The sequence below is a fragment of the Carassius auratus genome, chromosome 8, assembly GCF_003368295.1.
Source record: "Carassius auratus strain Wakin chromosome 8, ASM336829v1, whole genome shotgun sequence".
In the NCBI taxonomy this organism is placed as follows: domain Eukaryota; kingdom Metazoa; phylum Chordata; class Actinopteri; order Cypriniformes; family Cyprinidae; genus Carassius; species Carassius auratus.
In genome coordinates this window covers 22,804,480-22,829,775 of record NC_039250.1, presented here as the reverse complement: position 1 = coordinate 22,829,775, position 25,296 = coordinate 22,804,480, and the positions used below count along the sequence as shown (strand labels likewise).

At 35.6% G+C, this 25,296-nt stretch overlaps 1 pseudogene; it reads left to right on the top strand.

The window, feature by feature from the left end:
• Nucleotides 1-5,188, top strand: part of LOC113106823 (importin-11-like) — a 118,624-nt pseudogene extending 113,436 nt beyond the window's left edge.
• Nucleotides 5,189-25,296: the final 20,108 nt, after the last annotated feature.

Below are 25,296 nucleotides of genomic sequence, written 5' to 3'. Positions count from 1 at the left end.
AATAATTATAATAATACATATTTCTATATGATTATACATTTCATAACAATATAAAATGTTCTGCAATTATATATTCATGTAATTATTTAAAAATATATATTTTTAAAAACTAAAAGTTTGATATGGATGCTCGAATATAATTCTTTTCTGTAATGTGACTAATGAAATTAATTGTATTTTAATTATATTTAACAAATGATTAAAGTTAAATTCAAAGTTATGTTTCTCTCTCTTTTTCTTTCAATCTATCTATCTATCTATCTATCTAATGACATTAATTAATTAATATTAAGAATTATAACAATAACAATAATAATTCATAATGAATTTATAATGTAGAATTCATAAAAATTGGTATGCCACATAAGAAAACAGTATGTTTGTTCGTACATATAGGCTTGGGTTGTATGTAAGCTGGTCATGAAATGTGCATGATACTGCAAAGCAACCAATATTTCATGACCTCAGGATATGGTGCTATATTCTTAAGTTCACCTCCTAAGGCATTTTATCATTTCCGAGCAGGATGGATACAACCTGCCTCATACATACTTCAGTGGGGTGTCAAAAGAGATTCATAAATGGAGTGAGAGATTACACAGCTGCTGGAGAACAGGGAAAAGTGGCACATTTTAGAAATGATGTGTAACATGAATGTGATTTCTCTGCTTTGCACTCTGTCTTTTTACACACACACACACAAACATGCCCACATGCCTCACGACCTTACACACTCTCTCTGGCTGCCTGTCCTCTAGCTGCATGCTGATGAGCCACTCCGAAGAGCCAAAGCTGACAGATGATGAGGAACCCCCAACAGAACAGGACAAGAGGAGAAAACTGGTGAGTGTTTTACCCTGTCCTCAAAGGTCACAGCTGATACACACTCCTATCGATGACACCTGTCACTTAAAGGCTGTTATTGATGAGATATAGTGAATGCTGATATTAGGGCTGTGAATCGACAATAATTTTGCGATACGATATGCATTACAATACAGGGGTTGTGATATAATATGGTGTGATACATTGCGAAACTGGAAGCAAGGCAATATATTGGGATATTTCTTATTTTAGGAAAATTTTATATTTTTTGGAAAGCTGTCATTAAAACACTTCATCATATGCAAACCTTAAAAAAAATTATATATGAATTATATATATATATATATATATATATATATATATATATATATATATATATATATATATATATATATATATATATATATATATATATATATATATATATATATATATATATATATATTAGGGGTGTAACGGTTCACAAAATTCACGGTTCAGTTCGATAGGATTCACTGGTGTCACGGTTCGGTTCGGTACGGTTCGGTACGTTTTAGATACAGCAAAAAGAAAAAATTTGCAGATAAATTTCCTTGATTTTAACAAAGTATGTTTTTTTTTTTTTTTTTTTTTTTTTACATTGAACAATGATGGAGCTATTCTTTACCCATCTTCTATGGTGTTTTCTTAGCAGCATACTGTATAAAACAAAAACAGCTCCTTATAAAAAAAAAATGAAAATGTTATATTGTTGTAGTAGTTATGAACAAATACAAAGATGTAACTTTTTATATGGCACTCTATAACTCTTTATACTGAGTGTGTTTTTACTCAATTGGTTCTCTATAGGGCTTATGTTTTTTGGAACAAAGCAGGAATTAACGTCTGGCTGAAATGGGCTCGTGAAGGAATATTGTAACGAGGCTCAATTACATTAAGCATGTTCTTAAAACCTGCGTTTTCCACTCACTCAGTACGTGCTGAAGGCTCGTTGCAAAATGGCCAAAGGGTCTTTCACACAGGACGCGGTATGCACGGCGCTGGACCCTGGGCTCAGCGTTGCTCTTCAGATACAACACGATTTGCGCTGCACTATGCCAAGAGCTAAGTAGGTGGAGTTTTCAAAACTGCCCGTGCATACGTTCTATTTATAACAGTTCTTCTATCTAATAACGTGCAGGCCTGTTAATTTTATCTTACTGCTCAGGAAATTCCGACACAGTACAGTACTAGTCCATTTTGATTTCCGTGCTTGTTTGGATGCCCCGATCGATTGGTAAAGTGCACCCAAACACCAGACCTGTTGGTTATTGGAGGATCTTCTATTTATGGTTTGTTAAACGCATTGGCCCTTTTGCAACGAGCCTTCAGTGTGTACTGAGTGAGCGAGCGCCTGACTGAGCCTAACATAAACATCTAAGTTGGTGTTTATTTTCTATTTCGGGGGTGTCAGGGGCGTTGCCTGTTACTTCGTATGGGTTATTGGGCTACCTTGTTGAACGCATATCATTATATTTCACTTCTTTTTTTTTCAAATATAATTAATTAGTCCAATGAACCGTTCGGTAAATAATGTGTACCGCGTACCAAACCGAAAGCCTCGTACCGAACGGTTCAATACGAATACGCGTATCGTTACACCCCTAATATATATATATATATATATATATATATATATATATATATATATATATATATATATATATATATATATATATATATATATATATATACTGTATATATTTAATGTTATAAACAGACCATATATATTTTTAGACCCTGCATTTAAGGTTCAAAGTTTAAGTTTAAAATTGTAACAAATAATGTCATAACATTTTGATCCGAACAAAATAATTACATCTGCTTAATATCAATGAATAATAAAGTGCTTGCAGGATTCTGTGTGAAGAACATGAGCACATGTGAACACACACACTCACACACACATACACACACATACAGTGTGAGTCACAAAGAAAGAAAGTGTCAGTGTGTGAATGCAGTGAAGAAAATTAAATGCAAATTAACCCCAAAAGGAAAAAAAGAATGCTTCATGACTTACATCATATCAAAGTCTAGTTGTGAACGTCAAGGATAAAAGATTTGTAACTGTTTTTAGTCATTTAAAGCACATCTTCAATTATTTAATTATGTGTGGCTTGAATGCTGTGTCCATCAAGAATAGACTAGGCACCTATCTTTAGCAAAACAGCAAGGAGGACCGCTTCTGGAACATGCCGCTAAACACAAGCATTGAATAGAGTAGCCACGATGTGGTGATGCACTGCAGATGTGTGTGTTCTTCGAATATTTGATGTTGGCATTGCACATTTTACACACTGCATGACTTTTGTGAATCTCTTTTATGCCTGTCTGTAATGAAAGCCAAAATTATGCCACACGACAGCTTTGTACACTGAGGCGTGAACTGGAACATTTCTTTCTTCCTTCATTACATTAACATTAGTGGTATGTCTTTATGCTTCCTGTCACTGTTTAAGTTTAGAAATAAGACTGCAGTCTAGCGGTCGAGATATATACTCAAAACCAAACAACTGCCATTAATGTATGATTGTATGATAGATAGATAGATAGATAGATAGATAGATAGATAGATAGATAGATAGATAGATAGATAGATAGATAGATAGATTGATTGATTGATTGATTGATTGATTGATTGATTGATTGATTGATTGATGTACCGCCCGGGTTCCAAAAGCATCAAAACAGACTCTTTATCTCGTATTTTTGAACTTTCCGAACGCCTGTTTACTCCCGAGTGTATCTTACCCGAGACTTTTATTGTCTCCACTCTCAGGTGGGAGGTCGAATCGAAGGTCATAACGGCCTTAGAAGGGGCAACACCTCCGCCCGACTGCCTACTGAATCGGTTATTTGTGCCAGAGGGGTATCGGTCGACGTCATTCAGCGGGGCTATTGTTCCAGCATAGCATGTCATCCAGGGGTTAATCACACCACCTTTTTGGTTAAGCAACAATTCTGGTGGCCATTAATGACTCGCGACATCCACAGTTTTGTCTTGACTTGCTCAGTTTGTGCCACTGGTAAAACTTCCAATTGACCTCCTGATGGGTTACTTCATTTTGACCATCGTGGACCGGTTCTCTATTTTATTCCCTTGTCTTAATTACCGTCCGCCAAGGAGACAGTGGTAACTGTTTACATGGCCTCCTGACAGACATGGTTTCTGACAAGAATTTTGTAGATTACTGGGGGCAAATGTCAGTTTATCTTCGGGGTTTCATCCCCAAAGCAATGGACAACGTGAGAGAGCCAACCAGGATTTGGAGAGAGTGTTGCAATGTTTGGTTTTCAAGAATCCTTCCTGTTGGAGTCAACAACTCTCAATGGTGGAGTACACCCACAATTCGTTGCCAGTGTTATCCACAGGCATTTCTTTATTTGAATGTACCTTAGGTTACCAGCCACCAGTTTTTCCCAGTATGGAATCCGAAATCGCGGTCCCCTCCACTCAGGCCTTCATCCAGAGGTGCCGTCACATCTGGAAAAGAGCATGTGAGACTCTGCTCTAGGTTGGGGCACGCACCAAGGCCAATTGCACCGGTCAAAGCCTCCCGCATACCTCATTGGTCAAAAAGTGTGGCTTTCTACCAAGAACATTCTGCATTCTGCGTATCTAATAAATTTGCCCATTTACTTTCACCAAAATCATTAGTCCGGTGGCAGTCCGCCTCAAACATCCTCCTGCGTACAGGAGAATTAATCCCGCCTTCCATGTTTCTAAAATAAAACCTCTGTTTCATTCACTAATTAACCCGCCGGTCTCGGTTCCTCCCCCGCCAAGTCTCGTAGATGGGGAACCCACTTATTCGATTAACCATATTCTCGATTCGAGAAGGAGGGGATGCAGATTCCAATACTTGATGGACTGGGAGGGTTACGGTCTGGAGGAGTGAATTTGGGTTCCTGCTAGGGACATTCTGGATCACTCCCTGACCAATGATTACAATCGACAGGTATGTCCGTCGGGGAAAGGCAGGAGGCGTTCCTAGGGGAAGGGGTACTGTCACGGTTTGTGAATTCTCTCTCTCGGCTTGTTTAGTGTACAGGTGTGTGTCTGTGGGCGTGGTCCCTGATCACTACTGTATAACAGCACCACCTGCGTCCCATTGTGTGTGTCTATTTAAGTGCAGTAACTGGTGTCTCATGCTGTCAGATCGTTGTGGTTCTTCCCTGTGTTCCGTTCTGTTCCCCTGGCTGTGTTGGATTGTGGATTCCCCCGTTGTTCATTGTCGAGGCTTCTTGTTCCTTGCACCGGAATCATGAGCACCATCACTGGGATTACAGCACTGGATCACCGAGGATCATCACTGTTGTCCACTGGGGTCCCTGCGTCACACACACTGGCTTTTCCCCTCCCCTGTGTGTAGATAGATAGATAGATAAATATTGCATTTTTGAGAATCGAAAATACAAAACAAAATGTTGTGATATTCACGTGTATAAATATTTTCTTACACTCCTAGCTGATATAGTACATTAAAACTGATTCAACGAATTGAATTCACTGCATTGCTCACAAACCAACAGGTCAGAAAGTGTTTAATGTAAAGAAATCAATTTCTCAAGATCAAGATTGACGAACATCCTACTCAAGATAGTGGGTTAAAGGTTCAAATTCTTCATGGGTCGCTATGGTTCTGGCACAGTAAATACTTTGTATGCATTAATACAGGTGAAGATTAATCAGTTAGATTGACTTGAGGCTAGTATGTATAAAAACTGGTGTTTTAACTTTATAATCTAGACTGTATGTCTGCAGTGTCTTTACAGAGTATTTCTGCATTTGCAAATTATATGTATTTGGTGATCCTAAGTCCACATTAGTTATTGTTAATAAGTTAATACATTAACTTGCATTAATTAACAATGAGCAATACAGTTGTTACAGTATGTATCATCTTTGTTAATGTTAGATCATTGTTTGTTCATGTCAGCTCAGATCCATTAAATATTAATGGACACCGCGTTTGATTTAAATAATGTTTTAGTAAATAAAATAAAAATAAGATTATTAAATTATCTATGAGTATTTGTAATAGTTAGTTTATTGTTAAAAATCTGTATCTAATGTTAACAGATGTGAAGTGTTACCACTTGTGAAGTGTTTGATTAGATGAACCTTGGCAGAAAAGCACCGACTCGTGGGCGGCAAACTGTGTGTTTGTTTTTGTGTTTCTCTTCTTTTTTTTATGGGAACCATTTACCAGAAGTGTTTAGCTAAAAACAATAGTGAGAGAATAAAATGTCATTGCTGTGTTTTGGAGAGGACTGTTGTGAAATATCAGTCTGTCTTTTCCTAATGTTATTTTTGTGTGACAGCCATATGAGCATGTTTCAGTTGAGTGGTGCTTCTGATAGAAAATCTGCCAACACCAATAGCTTTCAAACAGCCACTGAAAATGAGCAAATGTACTATGTGAAGTGCAGTAGTTCAAAAGCATGTTCGAGTGGTTTTAAGTGAGTCATTTCTCTTAATTGTCTGTATGATGAAATGGTCCTGGTGGTATTTGATACTTTCAGCTGGTAGCGGGTTTGAAATGAAGCACATTTGTGTATTTGTAAGTTGCAACCTTTACTCAGTGGTCTTATGACAATGTTTCTTTGTTAGAGAATGATGTGGGATGAACCTCAATACCAGAGTACTCTAAAAAGACAGCGGTGACACTACACAATTGACCTTTTTTCTACAAAACATTCTGCAAAAGTATGTAGAGAGGGAAAAGTTTTTAAAAAATAAAAATAAACAGTGCTGCTGCTGATGATTCCTTGCTTTTGCAAGGGCAAGGCCTTTTTGCTACAGTTTGCATCATCAGTACTATAACTGGACACGTAGACTGGAGCCAAAGCGTCCACAGCATCACAATGCAGATGCATATGCAAAGCAGACACAATGCAGATGTTTTAGACACATTTAAAAAAGTGACTTACAAAATGGTGTGTATTGATTTCTGTGGTTGAAACATGGTTTCTGTGGTTTCTGATGTTCATTCATGTTTATTGCATGCTATAACTAGTAAAGAGGAAGAGAGGTTCACGTGCTGCTTGAACTGAGTCTTTATCACAATCTATCACGACACATTAAAGAGCCACTAAAAGCTATTTATTGTTTTATTTATTTTACAAAGTGAGCTGAGACTGTTTCATATGAAAGTTAACGTGCTCTGTTTTGTATCTTGATGTGTTGTACATTTCCTCTTTTCTCCATGATGTATTTTTCACTGCTTGAGAACAACATGTGTGCCATGGCTTGTCACATATAGCAAAAGTAACTATAGGGTGAGGGGGGGGGGGGTTTGCAATGGGAAAATTGCAATGGTCTGACATGTCTCTCTAGCTTATGTTTACATAGAAAAACAAAGACATCCATTGACCAACAATTAAACAATTGCAGATGGATTCCATCACATCTGAATACTCTGTTGATTCGTCTGTCAAGTGCTTAAAAAGACAAAATGACCAAATTATTCATCCCTAATAACTAAACTCACACCTACGTCCCCTGAAAGAGAAATGCTTCAAGTAGGAGGGATGAGATTGACAGGTTATTATCTAGTTAACATGATCTAACCACATAAAGAGACTCAAATAAGCTTGTTTTCTGTATTGTTTGGATGTATTTCCTTATGGAACATGTACCTGGATCACTTTGACACGGTACTCAAAAAGCAGCAGTATATTGAATTACGTTATATTTCCTCCAGGCAGTAGTGCAGTGTTCAGAGCCGTTTTGAAGAAGCACCGGAGTGCAAATTGCATTGAATGAGGAAGATGACGGAGGAAATGGACACACCGAGCAATCAGTCCACACATAACAGGCGGTTTGGGTGCCGAACAGTCAGAAGATAAAGTCAAAGAGATGTATTACGCTACAAATCTGCCCTGACGCAGGGAAGGTGTAAGTTCCTCTTGGTTAATGATGCACAAAATGGATTAAAAGGAAAAATGTCCTCTTTTTATCACTTCTCCCAGCATGAATGCAGGTTTAGATTTAAAAGGTTTATTTCGAATCATCAGAGCCATTAACCACCAAACTGTCATGATGTTATGGACAGGGTGATATTTGTGCACTCGTTCCCGTACGGAATTGGTGCCAGCAGCTTTAGGCAGCAGGAAAGTTCTGTAATAGGGCGGAAGTTAACCTTGTTTAACCTTGTTTCCAAACTGGTTAACCTGTCATTGTGGTGCGACTGATGTGTGGCATTTCATATTGTCATTATTTAAAAAAAAAAAATAGAGCTGAACTCGTTTCACACTGGCATTTTCCATGGACATATTTTGTAATTTACAATAAAGCGCCATAGTTTTTTTAATTTAGTAATTAAGTAGATGGTTTTACTTACATTCATTCATACTGACAAGTATCTTCCAAGAAGGCATACAGCATCCCACGGCTATTTATTTGAAGGGGATTAGTCAGTTTTGGATGTCATGAACAGGATAGGTTAAACATGCGTAATCTGTTATTGTTGATGCTGCCTCGTGCATTAGTGTCTCTGTCATAATCAAACTCAATACTGAGGCTCATAGCGGCATCCTTTTTTTTCTTGTCAGTCCTGCCTTTTCTCATTATTTGTTTGTGCGCTTTAGGGTTTGAAGGTCAATCCAAACAAGAATACTGAATCAAAACAGTTTGCTTTCCGGGATGTGATATTTCATAACGGATTCCATCTATTTAATAAGCACATCTCTCTCTGATTTATTGCCTGTGAATCCCAGGGTGTGCCAGATTCAGTTAGCCTGTTAAAAGTCTTTTTATTTAATGCTGCTCTGAGCAAAACGCTCCTCATTTCACACACTTTTAATTTTTCACTTTTCATTTCCCTGTGCTGGCGAGTTTTCCTTGTTTTTGTTTTGTTCAGGGAAAAAAGGGATTGTTTTTAAATTATTGGCACATACAGATTCCCCACAAATGGCATGCAGGAAGAAATAGTAGGCTAAATCGTATGCAAGATTTACTAATTCGTTCCCTCAATGTACTTAAACGTGCACACGATTACTATTGCGTTCCCTTGATTTATTATTTTGGTCACTTGATTTATAAATTGTGCCGCACAATTTACTAATTCATATACAAATTAGTAAATCGTGCGCAATAGTAAGTCGATTGAACACAATAGTAATCTTGTGCACATTTTAGTACATTGAGGGAATGAATTAGTAAATTGTGCGCACAATTTATTTATTTTTTCTTAAATGTCATGTATGGAGGTCCGCAGGCACTTGATTTCATGTGTCTTCATATATGTTGTGGTCTTGTTTCGATCTAGCCTACATTACTGTTAAAAAGCTTAGGTTAAGTAAGAATTTTATATCTTATTATTAATATTGTTAAATAATATTACAATTAAAAATGAACCGTTTTCTATTGTAATATATTTTAAAATGTAATTTTTTCCTGAGATGCAAAGCTGAATTGTCAGCAGCTATTACTTAAGTATTCAGTGTCACCTTATCCTTCCGAAATCATTCTAATTTCCTGCTTAAGATTTTTTTTTTTTTTTTTGCAAATTATTTTCTCAGGATTCTTTAAAAAAAAAAGGTAAATAAGTTAAGGTAAATAAAATGTTTATAAGAACAGCTTTTATTTGAAATATAAAGCTTTTGTAACATTTAAAAATTAATTTGCTTTCATTAATATCAGTTTAATGCGTCCTTGCTAAATAAAATGTATTCATGAAAAAATAATCTTACTGACTCTAGACTAAATTAAAGTAGTTTTTCTAGTGTAACTTATTGGCCAGTGGCACTGACATATTATTGAGAGGAATTAACCTGTGACAGAGTTTTCTTTTATCTTTGGTTTGGTGGAATTGCTATTACTTGAGATCATCTGCATTCCAATATTTTATGTTCTGGTTTGAACTTTTAGCCTAACTTTTTTTCCCAAAATCATTAATTAGCTGGATGTATTTGTCAGTGAGAGAGTCAAAACCAAATTAGAAACCAAAATTTTACATAAAATATTGAATTTCACATAAAATATGTTGATTTTGAAATACTTTCTCCAGTCTGCCTATAAATTTTTCAAGCCGGCCCTCAAGGTTTTAATCTAATTAGATTGTTATGCAATTGTCATCACATCATAATTGTAAAATGCCAGTTTTGACTGGGCAGCAAGAGGGAGGAAACTGGCATGTGGGAGAAACAGCCATTAACACTGCTTTGGAAGCTCAGAAACTGGTAAAGTGGAGAATAACATTTAGTAGGATTTTGTCCTTGGGATATTTTGTCTTTTAACGGACCTATGACTTTTGTGTTGGGAATCAGAGTTCTCTTGTGTGAAACTTTTGTCAATTGTTTACACATCCTCATGGCATTGTAAACAATGTGCAATTTTCTTTTCTTCTGTGGAATATTTAATTAACAACTTTGGACTGTAGTCCTAGTCATTTAAATATAACAGGAAATCAGTTAGTTTCCAATCATTCGTTCATTATAGATTTTATTTTATTTAGATGGTTTTGTTTGTCAGTATTTAGAGTGTTTGTTTTCCCCTCCAGAATAGTCTGTGGTTACATGCAAGATTTTAAAGGTCTCTGATCTTTTCTACACCTAAATGAAGAGCTCTCAACATGTCTCAGACAGCTTAACCTTCAGTCTGTTGATAGGACCACACTGAGAACCCTCTCAAGCGTTCTCTCCTCTCTTCTGTTTTACGTGGCCATGCATATTAGCCCGCTAGCATAACAGCACTCTGTCCTCTAGAGCTGCCTCTCAGGATCGAGCAGCACCTCTCTTTCCTTCAAGTGACTGGAGAGGATTGTGTCAGTGGTGCTTTGAGTTAAGTTGAGAAGTGGCGTTGGAAATATTTTTGGAAGTATCTTGTAAGACAGGTCTCTTTCTTGTGTTTTCTTGCATTTTTCTGAGTTATTTACATGGTGTTTTTAATTATTTGGTGACAGACTGAGTTTCTGGTATCTAGTGAGTAGCTCTCAGCAGTGTTTCTGTCATTGTCACCACTGACTCTTAATCTCAGATTGCTCCGAGGGAAGTTTTCCTGCAATTAGCAAATAAACATTTTCTTAAAATGCATCTGCTAAATGCCTTATGGGGAGAATGGGAAGAGTTGCGTCACCCTCTTAATCTAGGAAACATTTTTTATCATGTGACCATTTTTTTATTAATTCGTTCATTTGTATTAATTTATTTTTATTCATGTGACAATCTTTTTTTATATAACTATAATTCTATAGTTTTTTTTTTTTTTTTTTTTTTTTTTTTTGCTTAAATATAATTAGACTTCGTTTTACAATTTAAGTTGAAACTGACACTGCTTTCCTACACTGGCCCAGTAATGCACAACACACCGAAATCTCCACAACACAAAGGAAACAAGCCTCACTACACCGAAAATAACACAACACAATAGAAACAAGCCACAAAAAAATGCAATTAGCACAACACAACAACAGCAAGTCACAAAACAACAGAAACAAGTCACAACACAACAGAAACAAGCCACAAAACAACAGAAACAAGCTACAACATAACACAATTACAACAGAAACAAGCTGCAACACAACGCAATTTGCACAACACAACAGAAACAAGCCACAACACAACAGAAACAAGCTACAACACAACACAATTAGCACAACAGAAACAAGCGACACAACACAATTTGCACAACACAATGAAAACAAGCAAGGTGTGACACAACAAAGTTAGCGCAAAACAATGAAATTAGTCCTATGCATTGTGGCTTGTTTCCATTGTGTTGAGGTGATTTTTTTATGTTGTGCAAAACCTCTACATTAATAAAATAACTGTTTATAATTTAGGTAAGTGGTCATGGGGACCATGATCACTTAAATAAATTATGATCAATTATCATATTCATGTTTTTCTTTCAGGTTAAGTAATTGTTTTCAGTTTGCAATCTCTTGTTTCTGTAGTAGCAGTTTTTTGTTGTGTTGCTGCTGTGCCAGAAATGCTAATTTTGACCTTTCGTAATCTCTTGCTTCAGGGGTATATTTAGTCTTGCGAAATTTCAAATAAGGGTGTTAAATCTTGAATGTTAACTTCATCTAGACCTTTGCAAAGGCCTGATTAGCTCCCCCCACCCCTTCCATAATAGAACAACGCTGTGGCAAGGGAAATATAATCCAGATTATATTTTATGATATACTGAATTTACTTTGACACGTTTTCAGTGGATCTCTTTCCAGAAGTGATATCCATTTTCAGTCTGTGAAGAAAGATGCATTTATCTTTTGTTTTATTGAATTGCTTCAGGCAATTCAATAGCACCATTTAAAAATTTGTGTTGCATATAAGATTTCAGACTTGGTAAAGTCTCTTTTTTCAGTTCAGACAGTTAAAGCAAATATGGATTATGTCTGACATATTCTTATTTACGAAGTACAATATTGCCAGACTTCTGCTTACACAGACAGTTTGATTACTAGTGGGATTAAAGCTAATCAATACAGGGATACTGTTTTATTGTACAAAGGGTAAAATTGCAAAGTCTTTCTGTCATTCATCTGTCAGGGTTAAACCACCAAGACAATTTGCCGTCTTATTTTAGTGAAACAAGAACTGTAGTGTTCCAGTAGTGATTTTACTAGTCTCTCATAACCAGGGGGTTTATTCACAAAGATATACTTTAAGAAGTTAGTTAGAAAGTAGTTTGTAAGAATGTTAAATTCTAGAAAATGTTTATGCCTTGTTTAATCATGAGAAATCATTCTTTACATTACTGATAATTAGTGTCACTTCATGTGTTTTCATACCCTAAAATGTATGTAATTAATGTAGTATTACCATGCTTAATATTTGAAACATCCCAACATCCCTAAACATCTTACCTTTGGGTATAAAACAAGTCGGAGGATATCCTAACTTGAGGAGGTTATCACAATGATTGGGCCCTATTTTAACGATCTAAATGCAAAGTGTAAAGCGCATGGCACAGGTGCACTCAGGGCTTGTCCAAATCCACTTTTGCTATTTTAACGACGGAAAAACGGTTGGCGCACCTCTATTTTAGACCAGCATGCCCATGAGTGCACAAATGATCGCGAATGCATTTGCTAATTAAATGGTGTGACAATTGCGTGACTTGCATCGCATTGCGCTGATAGGGCCGATTGTCTTAAGAGTAAAGATAAAAACAACAGTCTTTAGGGCCGTTCTCACAGAATGCATTTTGCATTCCACTGTGCTGCTTTCCATTGTTTTTCCATGTGGACATTCACTAGACCTTGTCATTATCACAAGTCTCACATTTTTAACAGCAAAAATGCATTCTGTGTTAATATTTTTAGAAACTAAATAAAGTTAAGAAGAAATATTTTCTGTTCTATTTTGTGAATCCAGCCCCAGTATTTTTTATCAGTTTAACTTAATTAATGAAATGTATAACAGCCTTAAGAGTTACCATGGAAAAAAAGTTTAGCATAGCTGCAATTCACCATTAATCATATGAATGATTACAACTTTGTGACGAGCCGTTTCCTCTCCAAAGGCTTTGAGACTACAGCAGCCTTTGACTTTGAGAATCCACTCATTATTAAATGATCTGCTGCTTTGACACATCTGTCAAACAGAGATATTAAAGTCACTGGCCCGAGTAGGGCCACCCACGACTCCTTTCACTTCTGTGTGACCCAACAGATTAAAGAAAAGCCATTGTTCGCCAAGAACACGGAAGACAATGTCGCACACAGAAGAGGATGATGGTTGATTCTGAATGACTGATGCGCGATTTGTATGGGAAAGCGCCGTTCTCATTTAGTTCACGGCCTCTTTGAGTGACTTGATGAGGTTTAAAGCTCTAATTAGAAATTCATGAAGCATGGCTCCATGTCTTTGATCCACTCCCTCCCCCACACCCTCATTACCAGCCCAGCAAAGTGGATGCAAACACACCATTAATATCATTTAGAGTCTATTTTAAGAGCCTGAGGAAGTGCAAAGTAAGCAAACGTGGGCTTAACCTTTCAGACAACTTTGTAAGGTAAGGTAGGATTTATTGGGACTCGGGAAGTAAATCAAAGCTGCCCCATCTTCCCTGAAAATTTTGATCTACATAAACAGTCAGGCTGACCTTTCCTTTTGGAAAACAGATTTATGGATTGGCTTTTAATACCTTACAGTGCTGGAGATGTGCAGCTGTAGTCAGTGGGCATACAATTCACAGGGTTTTGATTGGACAGTTAGGCATCTGAAAATGTATTTGCCATTTCAATATACATCAGCATTTCATTATATTATAAATATAGTATTTTTTTCAAGGTTAATTTAATGAATTAATATTGATATAATGTATGAAAATAATTCTGATTATTTTAATTTTAATGATAAGTTTGACTCCTGAAGGTCAAACTCTTGGAATTGTCTTGCTTAAGTTGCATGCATAATTAAAAAGTATTATGTAATCTGTGTAATCTCCATTTTATTTACTTTGAGACAGAATGAGGACTGAAGTTTATAAATGTACGCACAATTTTCTTATAACTTGGTTTTCATAAACTGAACAAATGTTTGCAAAGAATTCATGTGGGTTATAAATCTAGAATCTCACTCACTATGCCAGAAAGATTTTAATACACAATGTCTCAGGACCATTTGAGTGAACACTGATTTCTATGTAGAGCATTAGAGACTGTGATATTTGAGATTTTGAGATTGTGGAACTGCAGTGATTGTCGCAGACATCTCTTCTTTTGTGTAGTAGACACTTTATGGGCAATATGAGAGGGAGCCCATAATCAGATTTTCTCTAATGGATTTTCTTTTTCAAATGTATATAAATGGATTTTGTTTTGATGTTTACTCGAGACTGACAAACTTTTAGGTTAGAAATGTTTTTATTAGTATGTATTTTTCTTTCTTTTGCAGCTACAGTAACAGTACATCAGTGCCCCTTCATGAACACCAAACCAAAAATATCTTCCTAACAACCAAAACACTACTATTGCTATAACTAATCTTTTTATTTTAATATATACGTGTTACAAACGTTAATGAGAAGTGGACTTTTGTGACAGCTGCAAACTTCTCCAGTCCGTGACTTTTTAAAAATAATTATTCATAAAGTGTGAAAATTGATTCTGCCTCAAATCTCGCTTTGGGCTACATTTATGAAACAAGCAGAATTAATTCCTGTGGATATGACATGTAAAACCATTCTTGCATAAATGATTGCATTCAAATTAGTTGGACAGTTTACAAAAGAATGGATTTATGGATGATTTAAACAGAAATTAGTCATTTGTTTTATGAATATGGCTAATTATTAATTTTATTTTATATGTTTTTACCTCAAAGAGGAACTGAAAAAAATCATGACTGAGCATTATTAATATTATATACATTTTGTCTGTTTTATAAGTTTAACTTTCTAAATATTACATGTATTTTATGGTAAATAACAACTTACAGGTTTTCAAATTCTAGCTGTTAATGTCCTGACTAATAATCTGTTTAAAATAATTTAATGTGATGTTCTTTATGAAAGTTATTATACAGTGGTACTGAGTAAATCTTGAAAGTCTGTATGGGGGATCACTGAGACTAAAATATGCTGAAAAAAAAATGGATCAATGGTCCAGTTGAGCTTAAATATAGATGACTGCCTGAGTACAGTTGGGTTCGACTTTATTGGCATTTACTCATCCGGTCTTCAAATTTTTTTTTTTTTTTTTACTTTATTCATTTGATAAAATCCATTAAAAGTTCACAGCAGCTCGGACAGGATTTCTTCCAGAGGCCTCTCTGCTTTATAGCACTGGCTTAGCATAGAATAATACTTCAAAGTTCCTTTTCGGAGTGCCTTCTTCCTTAAAGCCATCCTTGTTTTTCAACAAAACTCTTCAATTTTTCAAGGACCTACTGCTTCCTGCCATTTCTAGGTCTCAACAATGCATCGTCTTTATGGTGTTGGAGGTTTCGGTTATGCAGAAGGATTCATGTCTTACAATAAGAACCCATTTTGAAGACTTCAGACTTCACTGTTCTTTCCAGAACTAATTGATTTTTCTTTGAGATAGTATAATACCTACTCAAATTCAGGCATTTTCCTGTGCGAGTGCTGACAATGGTGCTTTCTATTGTCATTTGACTTACACATACAGCTCTAGATGCTGTTTCGTGTATATCACAATTGCATTTTGGTGATCATATATCACTTCACTTCAATTCATCCACTCATAAAAGATTTTTACTAATGATGGGGATCATGTCTATATCCCCTCGAAGCTCAATGATGCTTCTTTGAGCGAACAGTGGAGTTTAAAACCACTTTTTTTCTCTCTTTTGAAGCTGTCCAGTTGCAATTGATAGATGTATTGATTGTGTTCCCAGGAAAACTTCAAGGTTACATCGGATCGCTGGAGAGATTTGATTTAGTCTGTATGTACAATTCTGTGTGACTACCAAGGTCACAACCTCCACCATTTATCTAGAATCAGTGGATTTCTGTTTCAACTTTGATACTGTAATCATAAGAGGTGTAACGATCCATCGATATGGATCAATACATCGATTAAATGTCTAACAATATGATGTATCGATGCCGCCCGTAAAATATCGATATGTGTAGTATAAATAGCCACCTTATTTTGACACCGTCAATGTCTGTCTATGCATTACTGCCAACTTGTGAACTCTCTTTCAATTTCTCATGTTGGGATTATAAGACTGACTGAAGGGCGAGTGTAAAAGACACCTGGGACAGTTGACGGAATTGTCGAGTGCTTGTGACATGCATCCAAAGTGTACACATACAGACAGCCGCATCGACAGCGCCCTAATACCTAATTGAGCTCTCTTGCGTTTTTTGTGTGCATGGATAAACAAATAGACCAAGTTACATCAACTTGTGCGCCTTGGCAAATATCCTAGTAAACACAGTCAGGTAGGCTTATGTCCTAACTTAAACAGTTGAGAAAGAAAATGCATGTGCATTAGTATATTGGATCTGTGCTTTCCTTCTTAAAGGGAAAGCAGACTAACAGAAAATATCTGACAGATTTTAACTGAACAACTTTTATAAAGATTGATATATATATATATAATCTATACAGTGAAGACTATGTAATGTTATTTTACATTTGATTATTACATTTCTGTACCTGAAAATATTTTTTAGATCTGCCTGAAAAACCTGAAAAGCACTGTTTATTTAATTTGTGTCTTTCTTATATTGTAGGCTTAATATTTTCTGCTATTGCTTGTAATTAGGTTATCTGTAGAAAATGTTTTTAGCACTGAGCCTAGCAGCCAAAAAAAGACTCACCTGAAAGACACCCCCCCCCCCCCCCCCCCGCATTTATTTATCTTTCTTTAAAAAAAGTGTTGGCCTATTTTTTTTGTTGTGAATGTCCCAACTGAGGAACAGGATGTGAAAATTTAAGATAAATGTTCATGTTATGTTTTGGGTGCATTTGTGGTTAATAAAAATGTAGATGGTTGTTTAAAATAGGTATATATAACAATATTGAGATATCGATTGATATTCTCCTGTAGAGAATCGTATTGGAATCATTTCGTATAATTTTTGTAAAGTATCGGAAAACATTTTATCGCTGGGTATGAGAATCAATATCGTATCGTATCATGACAAACCATCTGTTTTATACCCCTAGTAATTATGAGGTCATTTGCACTGAACTTTATTTGTTTGCACATGTCAGTCATTACAAACAGATTCAATGAAAGGGACATAATTAATCTTGACAACTATATTATTCTATAGATCTATGCCTCAAGCATTGCCGATAGTTTGCTGTTTTTCAATGAAAAGCTTAGAAAGAATGTATTTTCTAAATTTGTGTAAGCAGTACACATCAAAATATGCTAAATGAAAACGCAGTTAAATCAAATTTAATTTAATTTAATTTTAGGTGTTAATGACAAGTCTAACATATTCCCAGCATGTAGAAGAAATTACAGAGGGTATCTTTAAACTACTCAGAAGACCTACTGAAATACTGTGATTCATTCAGCACATTGCAGAGTGAGTCTGGCTCTGCAATGTTAAAATTTAATTGAGTTATAGTTTGTTCAGTGTATATTACTGCGTGTATAGCCAGCAGTGTCAATGCAGGGCTCTGTCAAATCAATCCAGTGACTTGGAAATTCACTTAGAAAGAAAAATAAGCAGCTATTAAGGTTGAATCCTTCTGGACTGAATATGTTAAGAACTCACACAGTCACACATTAAGTTCAGATCACAGCAGGACTCACACAGTCACACATTAAGTTCAGATAACACCAGGATATCTGTTGTAAATATAATCTCATTTTTTCCTCAGACACAATCTTTTTGATTATCAAATACACATGTCAGAATGCCCATTTTAAAGCAATGGATCCGGTTAGATAGTTTTTTCATCTGGCTCAGACTAGCCATGAGAGCATGTTGCTTCAGATCTGGTGCTTGTGTTCACACTGAGACACCTTTACCTGAGAGCCATCACAGAGTCAGGTGAAGCAGTGTGATCAAACGCCTCAGGAGAAGATCTGAACACAGCTGCTGGGAGGAAGTTTTCTGTGCAAATGTCTCTGGGAAGGCAAATGTTGAGTCTTGTGTTTTACACCAGTATTATATGAGGAGAAAGACAGTGTGTGAGGAATTTGTCATATTTAACCTTTTTGGAGGATATTACAGTTTGCAGATGGTGGCATTTGGAATCATTAAATCCAAAAGTACTGGGGAAAATGACTTTTTCCTCTTTGATTTTTCATATGCCGCAGGGTAGCTGCTAGAGTTAATTTAGTGTGAATAAGTATAATTGCAAAAAAAAAATCACAGCTGGTATTGTTAATGCTCATCACACTGACAGATGTACGCTCCATGACACACTTAATGTTTTTTTAAATACAACATATAATGTATTAATGAACTGTTTATGTAATATTTACAACCATAACATTGCTGTTGAGTTTGACTGAATATATCAATCAGCATGTGTCGAAACGAGGGTGGAAATGACACCATCCTTAATAGATTTCCCACAATGTTGCATTTACTTCGATTTTTCTAGTCATTGGTTGCATAGAGACTGAAGCATCAGGTTAATGTATGCAACAACAGTATGCTAATTCTCGCTCTCTCGCTCTGTTCATGTCCCTCCCCCTTCATTAGCAGAGCATTATTTATGGCTTGTGTTACAGTATTCTAGAGCTTTACAGTTTGACTCTGCATGAGTGCAGTGATGCAGATTCATCAACAGGCTTTGCCTTCTGAAACATTACTACTGAAAATGTAAAGGTATTTTAAATATTCTAAATTAAACTTTTGTACTTTCATATTTAGAGATATTATTTTTCTCACATAACAAACCTGGTACTCAAAATTGAAGCCAAATATAATTAAAAAATAAAAGAGTGAAACATAAATGGTTAAGAGTGCATCTGGAATCATGACTGTTGCCTGTTCAGCTCGTGCTCATGGAAGAAAAGCTATTCAGGCAGAAGAGGATGTAACAGAACACGGTTTCTATCCCACAGCACAGTTTGAGTCATTTTATCAATAAACCCTAATCATGTATTATGTTTCCCAGTGTATGACAGAAAGAAAGTGTGATACTGCTTTGTCTTCATAATGGAAAGCAAACTCAATTATTGAATTCATCATGAGGGCCTAGACGTCAGCCCTTTGTTTTAGCACAGGTGATTAGCATATAAATACTGAGAGGGAATGGGTGTCTCGTGTTTTCATTTCAGTCTTCGTGTGTTAAGTCACATATGATACGAGCTCAGATCAGTGGCTTTGCTTTAAGACCAAGAAAATTCCTTCACAGTTGTCTGCTGATGTGTCTCACTGTCTCTGTCCTCCAACAAATATACCAAACAGATATGCAGGTTGAATAGATTTGATTTATTATAAACAGAATAGAAAAGTATACTTGAGATCATGTTCCAGTATTGAACCCTGAAAACAAAAACACTATTTATTTTCCTCTTTAATATCAGTTTTATTCGTCCTATATCAAAGTAGTTCTTTAACCAAATTTAGAAAAGGCTTTTGTTTCAGTTTTTCATTTGCCTTTTTAGCATAAGTTTGTTGTTGTTGTTGTTGTTGTTACTGTTTCTGCAAGCAGGTGGATATTTTATTGGGTAATTCTAATGCTGGGTTTCATATTTCATATATTTTTTATCTTGGTATGATATCTTTTTTTGTGTGTTAAGTGCTTTATTATTTCATTGCTGTTCCGCATCTTTATATTAAAATCATCCATTCACTTTTACAAACTCACTCTGGGCTTATTCTGGAAGTCTGATCCTCTAGAGTCTTATTATGGTCTCCCATAACTCAAATAGTCCCTAAAATATTATTATTATTATTATTATTATTTATTTATTTATTTATTTATTTATTTATTAAGAAGGAAAATGTTTTATTTAACAGTTATAAGGGCATGTTTTCTCCCTTTTTTGATTGTGATCCGCATTTTGTCTGTAAAGCCGATTCTGTGATTAATAGTACCGGTAAATCTCCATCACGTGCTTTCAAATTGAGCGACATTTAATACAGTCATAGATGACTGACAAGCTATGCAATATTGTGTTCATTAAATGAATTGCATTCGATTATGAACACTATATTGCGTAGCTTGTCAGTGTTAGTGTTTTTATTAATGCCATTTATGTTTTTGTTACTACAGCACATAGCACTGGACAACTAAATGAATGTAACATGGCAAAGATGAATGCACTTTTGGAAGTTGAATGTAAGGGAAATGTCATTTTTAATATATATATATATATATATATATATATATATATATATATATATATATATATATATATATATAACACTATCATCCTGATGTAATAACCAAAAACAGTCCCTGATGGCATTTCTGGAATTACTGTTATTATTTATGTCTCTCACTTTTACTTAATATTGATTACGGTCTTAAGGGCTGATTCTTGACTTTAAAGCGAAAGTCTTAAGTGGTGCTAGTTATTTAAAAAGCCTCACTCATCTTAAGGCAATCTGTGTATAAACTGGCTTTCTAAGCAAAATGGTTTCTGAGATTGATTCAAGCAAATCCACTGCTGGTTCATTTCTATTGTATAATAGGTCTGCAATCAAAGTCTTCACTCAAATTTCACTCAAACCCACGTTATTAATACAATTATGGAATTGTATTATTATTATTATTATATATATATTATTTAAATTTTAATTACCACTCTGTAAAAAATGTTTGAAAACAAGCAGCTTTTTCATTGCAGCAGAAGATCCGGAAATATTTTATCATAAATAGTTGTGCTTGGAATATTTTCTTGGACAATGAGGAGACTTTGAATCTATACACTATTTGCATGTTATTATATGTTACAACTCATTCATTTTCACCTATTTTATGCAACTGATGTAAAAAAAATAATAAAATACAAGTCAGGGCAAGCTACCTCATCACACTGATAAGGAAACAATCTGCGTCAATACTATGAAAAAGATAACCACACGAAATGAGGACAGATTTCTTCAGAATGTATAGGAGATGATTATGATATAATTAAACCCCCCTCTGGGCACACAAGCAATGAACAACAAGCATCTTATATGAGCAGTCATTTCGCTTCCCACAATGCAGCGCTGTGTTGCTATTTTAAGACTTCAGTGTGAGACAATCACTTGAGAATAATGACTCGGGAATCAATGCTTGACAGTGGACCTTAGGATTCCAGTTCGTCAAAATTATAAGAATTTACTCGATGGTAAATACTGTTATCAATTAAGTGAAGTGTTTGGCCTGTCGCCCTGATTGTTTAAAGAAGCAGTTTAAGTGTATACTGAACTGCCGGAGGCTAAGACTAATGTGGAAAGGGCTTATTTATCATGCGAGACGTGAAGATAGAGTTTGTGTCACTTATATAAGGTTATTATCTGCTCTCTTGTAAGCATTTTAGCTAATAGCTAGTATAAATGTAAACAATTACTAAAACTTTCACATTTTTGTAAACTATAGAGTAAATAAAAGCCAAAAGCAGTATTTTCCTGGAACCAACAAATGGTTTATCAGATCCCTCACCATTCAGAGTTTTTTGGTCTACCTCCACCTCAAAACTTGCCCTTGTTTCCCGTCACACTGCTTATTACAACGTCCTACTTAAATCAGTTAAAGGGACATTTCTGTCTGCGGTGCTAAATAAACAAGTATACATTTGCTTGAGTTCAGCCAAACATTTAAACTTAGTTTCCATTCAAGCTGGTGTAATAATTCTCAAGAATTTGAGTTAAAAGTCAAGAGTGGCTGTGCCAGGCATTGGCGAGATCAGAGCTTCGTGCCAATGGAGATTTATGTCAAGCAGAACATCCTGGAAGACTCTTGTTAGACACACAGCAATCCAATTGTTGTGGTATTGACTGAACAACATCGTTCACACTGAAAATCACTTTCAGCACAAATGGGGTTTACTTGAGAGTGTTTTAAGGGCAGAAAGTAATGATTTAGCTATATAAAAAGAAAAAAGTTTTTGCTCCAAGAACAGACTAGGATCAACAAAAAGGATTGGTCAGTAGTTCAACTTTTGCTTGTCATGCCTATGCTTTCACATTTTATTTTTAAGACACCTTTTTGTCTGTTAAAAAATAAAAAATAAAAAATTCTCAGTTGAGTTCTCTCTAAAATTTACAACTTTTTTACTTTACTATGAAATCTTCTCTATAAATGCATAAACACCATTTTCAATCAATCTCATTTTCACCCCCTTCCTACTGACTATCACAAGATTCATTTCGATCCAATAACTGTGTGAAGATGACAGACCTAAGTGGAACTGAATGCTCTGTGTCTGAGAGAGTGAAATATTTTCATTTGTGTCACTGCTGTCATTGCTATTCAGATGATATTCAATAGTATCTCTATCCTCCATTCTGTCTCCACAAATGCAATCTCAAAGAGGATCTCAGCGTGACTCTCTGACATATCAAACTGGCTGCCTACTCGTCACCTCAAGCATAATCTTGACAAGACTGAGCTCCTTTTCCTACCTCACCAAATCTCTCAATGTCCTGGTTGAAGGTCACATAGCTGCTGCCTCCAGGTGTGCAAAAACGCTTGATGTCATACTAGATGACCTTTTGAAAATGAAGCCTGCCAAGCTATAAGTACTACAAGGACTTCTGGAAACACTTTTGAGTGATGACTTCAACAAATCAGTGAATTCTTAAATTCTTTGAAAAAAATTTGCCATCATGTGGACAACATTTAAAGCATAACCAATAATTATGATAAAAAATAATAATAAGTACTATGCACCGATTTGTAAGGAAGGTTGTAAATTAACTAATTAGGCTACTCTAGCCAATGTTGTCATGTCACATGACAAAAGAACGAACAACCCGAAGACCCAAAAGAGTAACTAATCTATTCTCTTTCCAGCTCAATACCGCATTGGGTTAGCGTATGGTCTGTCACGTGATTAAGGAACGCGTCAAAAACCCGATAGACCCGAACTATGAACTAATCAATTCTCTTTCTGGCTTAAGACTGCATTGACTGACACATGTGAATTACTACTAGCAGAACAGAACCTATAGAATATTGCGCATGCGCGACTGAACGAATCACTCCCCGAGACGACTCGTTCTTCTCGGGTCACATTAAAGATTGGTTCAAAATGAACGAATATCTGCTGCCAACACATAGGCTACTTACTGTACTACCAACACAAGTATAATTCACTTATCGTTCTCATCCAAAAGTTTTCACTGCTGCTCATTGGTGGAATGGGTTCTTAGTAATGTTTATGGTTTTGAAAAGACCTTGATTACATGAAGCCAGGTGTTAAAAGATGAGCACATTAAATCCTTAAAGCCTGTTTTGTCTGGCAAAGTATGATTACACAGAAGCACAGAAAGCTTTCACTGTGACTGGTAAGCCACTATCTTTTATCCATTCGAGTGTCAAATCAATTTAAAGTTTCTAAACTGGAGGAGGAACAAAATGATGTGTCGAGGTGTCAAAACAGAGTAATGGGAAGCTGGTGTATACCGGCCTTACAGACGTGGGTGGCTAGAATCTTTTGTGTGCTAAAGACGGTCGACCTGAAATGTAATTCAATGTGTTCATGCACATGCACTTGAAAAAGGAGCTGGAGCGAGACTAAAGACAGATGTTTTATCCTTTAGGATGAATTTGCAATTTACATTCAAGAAAGAACAAAAAAGACGCTGCTAAAACAAAAATCCACAGTTTTAATTAAAAGATTGGATGAGCTGAATGTCATTGTACTTGGTGCAGGAAAAAAACAAATATGGGTTATTTATAAAAAATTTACATCCCAAAGTGTTTTCTACAGGGAAGAAAAATTAACTATGAAAACGAATGAATAGTCATGAAACCCGTATTGTATTGCATTTAGTGTTTTAATGTTTTTTTTTAATTAGCAGCAAAAAGTGAAAATGCCAAATGTCAAAACATAAAAAATAGTGGTAATTCACATTATAATGTTTCAAGTTTCTTCATTGGCATTGATGGTTATATGGTACATGCATGGAACCTATCTATTCCACTTAAAATTCTTTATGGTGAAAAGGGTTCTTTGATATTCTTCAGACGAAGAAAAGTGGTTCTTTTAAGAACTGCTCACTGAAAGGTTCTTTGGGGAACTGTAAAACAGTTATTCTATGGCATTACTGTGACAAACCCCTTTTGTAAACTTTATTTTTAAGAGTCTGCAAGAATAACATTACCCCTAAAGCGTTTTGAGAGTGAAAAGATTTTATATAGCAATCCTTGTGGCTCTGTGGGACTCCACTCACTGTGTACTACTGCTGTTAAAGTTAAAAGTTGCAATTAAGAGTCCTTGTAATTGTGCAATTGAAGTGAAGCAAATGATCACTCCAGGTGTTTTTGAACTCTGTGCACATGAACACAACAATGTGCTTAATCAGTGCTGTCTCATTCTTTTTGTTATGAGCAGCCAGAAGAATTTAGTTATGTGACATGTCTGGAATTGGTCAATACTTTTGCATTAACAATGTCTTTGTGCCTTTAGGCTCTCAATGTGTCCATTCATGCCTCCAGCAAAGCTTATTAGCAGCATGCACCCTGAGACTCCGACAGCATTCAAGAGCTATCAGGGATTTCAAATGAATCATTTGTTAGGTTACATCTCTCTGATGTGGTTTGATTTTTTTTTTTTTTTATAAATTAATATCTCTATAGGAACAGCTGGTGTGAAAGGAAAATAGTTGCTATAAGAGGTCATAATAGTATTTTTGTTATGCCTGTAGGTGGTTAATTGAGACCACAATCTTGCAAAGTTCATTTCGCAGTTTGTTTCTAATGATTATAGTTCTCTTGAAAGTGATAAACCATTTTTTTGGAGCACAAACACCAGACGGTGATTTGATTATTCTCTTTGAAAAGACCCTTTGATGTCATTCTGAAAGTTTTTAGTGTGTCAAGAGCTTTCCATATAGTGATGTCAGAGTTGAACTCTTAAGCTGATGTTGAACTGTTCAGGTTTGAT